The sequence below is a fragment of the Perognathus longimembris genome, chromosome 10 (assembly GCF_023159225.1).
Source record: "Perognathus longimembris pacificus isolate PPM17 chromosome 10, ASM2315922v1, whole genome shotgun sequence".
Classification (NCBI taxonomy): domain Eukaryota; kingdom Metazoa; phylum Chordata; class Mammalia; order Rodentia; family Heteromyidae; genus Perognathus; species Perognathus longimembris.
In genome coordinates this window covers 36,851,936-36,859,761 of record NC_063170.1, presented here as the reverse complement: position 1 = coordinate 36,859,761, position 7,826 = coordinate 36,851,936, and positions in this window count along the sequence as shown.

The window sequence follows — 7,826 nt, the reverse complement described above, 5'->3', positions numbered from 1 at the left end:
GGTCCCGCCCCGAAGCTCTAGACACCTGCAGCAGTCTGGACTTGGTTGGTAGGCTTCTCTGCTCTGCTCGAATGAGCCACGACGATGATAAATAATAATAATAACTGGTAATAATAAATGATAATAATATGAATAACAATTACCGCTCCAGGTCCCGGGTCTGGCAAAGAGTTCAGCGGTTGATTTGCAAAACCGTTCTGTGTGTGTGTATGTGTGTGTTTGTGTGTGTGTGTGTGTGTGTGTGTGTGTGTGTTGCTGGGGCTTGAGCTCAAGGCTTTGCGCGGTACCTCATCATTTTCCTCAGTCCCTCAGTTTTTCCACTAAGGGCTGGTGTTCTACCACTTGAGCCACACCACCAATTCCTGCAGATCGCTCTTTTCCTTCCTGCGGTAGGTGGGATTCACAGGGGAAGTAATCATTGTTTTATAGGTGAGCACATTGAGATTGGTGAGGTCAATCAAGGTCACAGAGTTGGTGGGTGTCAATCTGACCCAGCAGACCAGCTCCAGCAGATTGGCACCCACCAGCCCTGTGACACCAGCCCCTGACAACCAAATCATCCTTTGGGACCCATGCGGTACCTGCAGTGAAGGGCACCTTCAGAGAGTCAGCACCTAAGACCATCCAGATCACCAAAACATACTGAGGGGGAGTAAGTATTGCCATTGAGGTTATTACTATGTTTTTGGTCACTGAAATGTTGTTAGTGGGTCATACAGGCTGCACAGAATGAAATGTGGAGTCACAGAATATTGCTGACAGGCTAACCTCCAACTCACTATGTAGCTCAGGTAAGCCTTGAACTCTTCATGCTCCTACCTACATCTGTCATCCTAAGTGCTGGGATGGATTCCAGGTGTAGCCCACCATGCCCAATTTTCTGTAGCAACAGAATTCTGAGTTGCACTTCCGATGGAAATGGCTAGTCAGATCCTGATTTCCTTAAGTAATTATTAAGCATACAGATCTCTGGGTACATCAAACCTCCTGAATAAGTCTCTGGGATGGAGCCTAGCACTCTGAATTGCTACTAAGACTCTTGGGGGAAGTATATTTGGGTTCTGGAACTCTGCAGGGACACAGAGTTACAGAGCTGGACAGCCCTAGGTTCAATGCTTTGCTGGGTACCCCAGAGGCGGAGGGCATGTTTAAAGTCAGCGCAAGATGAGTGTGGTTGTACAGGCCCACGATCCCAACACTCAGGAAGCTGAAGCAGGAGGGTAGCGTGTGCTACAACAGTTTTAGCCTGAATTTGACAACATGAGACTGTAGTGTGTGTGTGTGTAGGTAGGTAGTACTGGGGGCTTGAATTCAAGTCTTGGGCCCTATCTCTTAGCTCTCCTCCTCCTCCTCCTCCTCCTCCTCCTCCTCCTCCTCCTCTTCCTCCTCCTCCTCCCCCTCCTCCTCCTTCTTCTCTTCCCCCGCCCCCTCCTTCTTCACCGGTCCTGGGGCTTGAACTCATGGCTTGAGCACTATCCCTGGCTTCTTTTTGCTCAAGGCTAGCATTCTACCACTTGAGCCTTAGTGCCACTTCTGGTTTTTCTATATATGTGGTGCTTAGGAATTGAACCCAGGGCTTCATGTATACGAAGCAAGCACTCTACCACTAGGCCATAAATCCAGCCCTCTCTTAGCTTTCTTTACTCAAGGCATTGTTATTTGAGCCATAGCTCAATGTCTAGCTTTTCTGGTGGCTACTTGGAGATAAGAGTTTCATAGACTTTCCTGCCTGGTCTGGCTTTGAACCACAGTTCTCAGATCACAGCCTCCTGAGTAGCTATGATTATAAGCATGAGCACAAAGTGCCCAGCTCCTTTTGTTTTTGTTGGGACTTAGTGGCAATGAACACAGTTGGCTTTGTAATCAGAAGAAAAATTTTTAAAAATCCATCTTGACAAACATCCTGTTGCAGTTGGAGGGTCCCTCTCTATGAAGGCACATTTTTCTTTATTTCCCATGATTATGTAAAACCATGTCTATGTTTCATAAGCCAGGCTGCTTCCTGGGATGTTTTTGGGTTGAGAACAGGGCCCCAGGCTGTGGGGGCTGCTGCTCTTGTTGGCTGTCCACATGCAACTCAGGGCAAAGCTACTCTGATGTGCTCCGGCAGGTCTGCCATCCTCTGTCCACTGAGTGGGCACTGATGAGGCGTGAATGGCCCTGAGCAGCTGCATTCCTGAGTGATGGTGTTGGCATTGCTTTGGCAGGGCTGGGCCCGTGTGTGTGCTCCTGAAACATGCCTGGGCCCAGTGCTATGAGTCCCAGTTCAGCACAGGGATTACAGTAGAGCCAACATTTAGATGATCCTGGGACTCTTCCTTTGGCACATACCCAGGGCCCCTGGGTATGTCAGCAAGGAACCTGCAATAAGTCCTTTTGGGGGAAGTACCCACCTTTGCCCCTGTGCCTCATGGAGGCCTGCTTGTGGGCACGTGCCAGAGCCTTGTAGTTTGATTAGTAGAATTTTAATAAATCCATCTCTCGTCTTCAATGCCTGGAGTTTCTTTCATTTTGGAGGAAATACCTTTTAATGTTGTCTTAGGAAAGTAAGAACACAGCTATTTGACACAAATTTTTCTCATATGGAATTTTCTTTTTTTTTTTTTTTTTTTCTTTTTTGCCTAAGATGTCTTGGGGCTAGAACTCTGGGCCTGTGCACTGTCCCTGAGTTGTTTCGCTCAAGGCTAGCACTCTACCACTTTGAGCCATAGTCCATTTCCAGTTTTCTGGTGTTAATTGGAGATAACAGTCTCATGGACTTTCCAGCACAGGCTGGCTTTGAATCATGATCCTCAGATCTCAGCCTCCTAAGCAGTGAGGATTACCTGGCTTGGAATAGCTTTTTAAATTTATTTATTTATTTATTTTAGTATTGGTACTGGAGCTTGAACTCGGGGATTTGCACTAAGTTAGTGTTCTACCACTTGACCACTCATTTCCACTTCTGGCATTTTACTGATCAGAAGAGTCTCTTGGATTTGTCTGCCTGTCTGGCTTTGAACTGGGATCTTCAGATTTCAGTCTGCTGAGTAGATAGGATTATAAGTATGAGCCACTGACACCTGATTTGGCTTTTTTTTTTTTTTTTTTGGTGAAACTGAGGGTTTAAAATCAACCACTTGAGCCATGCCCCTACCCATTTTTAAAAGAATACTCTTAATTTCTGATTGTAAAAGCAAAACATGCTCCTTGTAAAAACCCAGAAAAGAGAAACTTTAACGGTAAGTTAAACCATACATAGTTCTACCCAAATAGGACCACTATTAGTCCTTTATTCATGTGAAAAGTATTTACTATAAATGTCACAGAGAACATAAAGCAGGGGTGTGGGGAGGAAAAGACTAGAGACTCACTGTAGAGTGGGAATGGGGGTCAGACTTCTCAGAGGGTCGGGCAAGGCTGGAAACATAGTCATTGCTCAGCATGTGTTTGCTATTGTGGTTTACTTTTACTAAAAAAAAGTGTCAGGATCCTATGAAATACACCTTTTCTTCTACATTTTCCTGCTAGCAATTTACAATCCTTCCAAGATGTTATTTGAACTGGCTGTGTAATGTCTAATCATAGAGCTCTGTCCTCAATTATTGGTCATCCTTCAGATGACTGGATTGCTTTTCCTTTTCTCACTGGTAGATATCACCCTGCAGTTAACATTTTGGAATCCACATCATGTCCTGAGGGGTTACCTCTAAATAAAAAACTACTGGGTTAGAGGGTGGCAACAAATTTGGCAAAGAGCTCTTCAGAAAGGCTGGTTCTGCTAGCTCTGTCAACTTTGCCTCTAACTGGTAAGGTTCCATCTTGAGATTGGGAGAGAATAAAGAGAGGGGACCTAAAGCCTACTTGGCCTAGTAGATCTTTGCTCTTGTCTGAGCCTTGGGTTTTTTTTCACATCTGTAAAATGGGATTTTTCTCTTCCTTCATGCCAGGCTGTGTGTTCTAGGTTAACCTTGTTGGGGCGGGAGAGTGGAAATCTGCTGACATGTTCAGGTATAAGCAGTGGGGCACAAGGGGAGGGAAGAATCGAACTTCTTGCCAGGAAGCAAAGGGAAATACATGATATGTGCCCACTGGAAGTTTTTTCTCCAGGACAGATGTCCCCACTCTCCCACTCTCCCAGTATCTCCCCATGTTCAGCCACCCAGAAAGCTCATCAAGTAATCAAATGTTGTATGAGATTTTTTTCTTTTGCTCTTCTACTTCCCTTTCATGTTCCTCCCCCATTCTCTCTCTCTCTCTCTCTCTCTCTCTTGCTCTCTGTGGTGCTGAGGTTAAACCCAGGGAGGCTTTTTTGTTTTTAGCTTTTAATTCTACTGTCAAGGTGATGTATAGAGTAGCTAGTTACATACGTAAGGTAGTGAGTACATTTCTTGCCAAACTTGTTACCCTCAACTTCGTTTTTCTCCCACCTTCTCTCCCCACAACAGCCCAGGGACTCTTGAATGCTAGGTAGGAACTTTATCATGATCTATAGTCCCAGCCTTCAATTGTTTTTATCCTTCAGCCTCTCATTTCCTAGAGAAGATTGTGCTAAAGTTTCAGCCCTGTAATAATTCTCTAATCAATCACTGATTTCCTTATTTATAAAATGGGGTACTGTTTTATAAATGGTCATGAGGATGAAATTAATTCTATTCACAACAAATAGTGATCTGCACCTGTGTGCCAGCCAGTGTGTGCAAAGGGACTTGAGTAGCCTTGGTCCGAGAGTGTGGTTTCAAGCACAAAGGCCTGCTACTTCTAGCCTGATGGAAAAGGGGACTAACAGTATTTGTTTTTCTTGCTCCTCTCCTACCTGTCCACAATTCTACTGACCTCTGAGGTGGCCTGGAAGGTGATGAGCCATCATGAAGAACTCCAAAGTCCTGTGGGGGCATTAATTAATCTCACCATCTTGGGCTGGGAACATAAATGCTGGTCAGTATCCTTTCAGGCAGGAACCCATAGAAGTGAGTGATAAGAGGGCATTAATTAACAATCTCACCATCTTGAGTGGGGAATGCAATGCTGTTCAGCCTCCTTTCAGGCAGGAACCCACAGATGAGAGGCTGAGGGCTTGAGCTGGAGGGTGAGGGGGATGTTGAGAATTTGTGCAATTGTGCTCAGGCAATTAAATATTTAATATAGCACATCCCATGCCTACTTTAAAATCTTTGTGTCACAACTACTTTAAAATATTCACAATCTTTTTTCCTTCCTTCCTTCTTCCCTCCTTCCCTCTTTTCTTTCCTTACTTCTTTCCATGCTGTCCCTTAGCTTTTTCTACCAAATGCTAGTGCCTTTTCCACTTGAACCACAATTCTACTCTGGCTCTTTGGTGGTCAACTGCAGATATATCTCATGGACTTTCTTACCTGGACTGGCTTCAAATTGCCATCTTCCCAAGTAGCTAGGATTACAGGTGTGAGCTACCAGTATAATTATTTTAAAAATAAACCCAGTGGTTAAAATTATTACTATTATTATTTTTTTGCCAGTCCTGGGGTTTGGGACTTAGGGCTTGAGCACTGTCCCTCGCTTCTTTTTGCTCAAGGCTAGCACTCTACCTCTTAAGCCACAGCGCCACTTCTGGCTTTTTTATATATATGTGATGCTCCGGAATCGAACCCAGGGTTTCATGTATGCAAGGCAAGCACTCTACCACTAGGCCATATTCCCAGCCCTAGTGGTTAAAATTATTACTAAATTTTAGAGGGGCCAGGAATGTGGCCTAGTGGTAGAGTGCTTGCCTAGCATGCATGAAGCCCTGGGTTCGATTCCTCAGTACCACATAAACAGAAAAAGCTGGATGTGGCACTGTGGCTCAAGTGGTAGAATGGTAGCCTTGAGCAAAAAGAAGCCCAGGGACAGTGTCTAGGCCCTGAGTTCAAGCCTCAGGACTGGCAAAACAAACAAACAAAAACTGTGAGCCAGGCCTCAGTGACTCATGCCTCTAATCAATCCTAGCAATCCAGGAGGCTCAGATCTGAAGATTGTTGTTCAAAGCCAGCCCAGGCAGGAAAGTCTGTGAGACTCTTATCTCCAATTAACTATCAGAAAATGAAATGGCACTGTGGCTCTAGTCTTGACTGAAAAAGCTCAGGCCCTGAGTTGAAGCCCCATGACTACCAAACAATCTCCTCAAACCAACAAAACAGTAGGTAGAGCTATAGGATAAAGGAAAAAGAACAGAACATTTGTTTGAAAGGAGATGAGGGGAAATTAACAGAAAAAAAATGAAAAGGGAGTGAGGTAGGTTGGGTGCAGTGGCTAATGCTTATAATCCCAGCTACTTGGGGAGGCTGGAGGTAGGAGGATCAGAGGCCAGCTCTAGGCAAAAATGCCACACCCAGCTGGGCATTGGGGGCTTATGTCTATAATCCTACCTACTCAGGAGACTGAGATCTGAGAATGATGGTTCAAAGTCAGCTCGGGCACAAAAGTCCATGAGAGTCTTATCTGCAATTACTCATCAAAAAGCTGTAGCTGACGGGCTGGGAATATGGCCTAGTGGCAAGAGTGCTTGATTCATATACATGAAGCCCTGGGTTCAATTCCCCAGCACCACATATATAGAAAACGGCCAGAAGTGGTGCTGTGGCTCAAGTGGCAGAGTGCTAGCCTTGAGCAAAGAGAAGCCAGGGGCAGTGCTCAGGCCCTGAGTCCAAGGCCCAGGACTGGGGGGGGGGGGGGGGAGCTGTAGCTGTGGTTCAAGTGAAAGAACACTACCCTTGAGCACAAAAACTCAGGGATACCTAGTCCCTGAGTTCAAGCCTCAGGACCAGCACCCCCCCCCAAAAAAAAAAAAAAAAAGTTGAGGACATGGCTTAAGTAGTAGATCGAATAAAAACAAAATAAAAACAAAAACAGGATTCCAGACTTAGAAATAAAGTCAATAGTCTTATTAAAATGAATTTATTATAATTTGCTTTCAGACATAACAAATCCCTTCCTGTATATACATCTACTTATTGTCTAGCAGTTCTGTTCCTCTGGGGAACCCAGATTAGACAGGCTGGGAACAGGTGGATGAGGTTCTCCTTGTTGGTTTCATTCCTCCCTCCTACTCTGTCTCACCAGAACAGGGCTGGGTAGGGTACAGGGACTCAATTCAAAAGTACCTATTTCTACAAATAAAAACACAATTAAAATTTAGTAGGTGCTAAAACTTGGTTTTGAAATTTTATTAAAAAAATATATTTGCAAACATATAAAATTTAGGATGAAAAATGCTAATTTTCAAACATGTAATAACTTAATATTTGCAAACATACACAGATGGTATAAAACCCATACCATTAAAAATGTTAATGATGCTGTATTGTGCTCATGGAATGAAAACCTTGCTGTCATTCCAGAGCTTCTTGTCTCCACGTTGCAGGGAGCTGAGAATCCGGTACAAAGTCATGAGAGTCACATGGCCAAAGCAGTAATACAGAATAAAAGATTACTTTAAACACATAGTTTAAAAACACATTTTCTAAGGGAAACAGAAGTTTGCATTTATTCCCACTTCAAAGTGATCGACATTGCATTTTAACATTTTAAAGAAAGATATCAAACCCAAATCCAAGCAAGACATTGCACATTTCTCCTGCTGAAGTCTGCTAGGGGAAAAAAGGCTCGTTGAGGCCCTGGCCCACTCATGGAAGTGTTCTCATGTGCAGCTTAAAAAAAAGCCTATTACGCTGCTTTGCTTTGCTCAGATCTTAATATAAATACTTGAAAACACAGGATACTATGGGTTCCAGAAGGTACTCTGAATAGCACTGAAGAAACAAAAGATTAGGCAAGAAACACATGCCCCACAGCAAATGTGCATCAAGGGGCTGGGCTTGTGGCCTTCT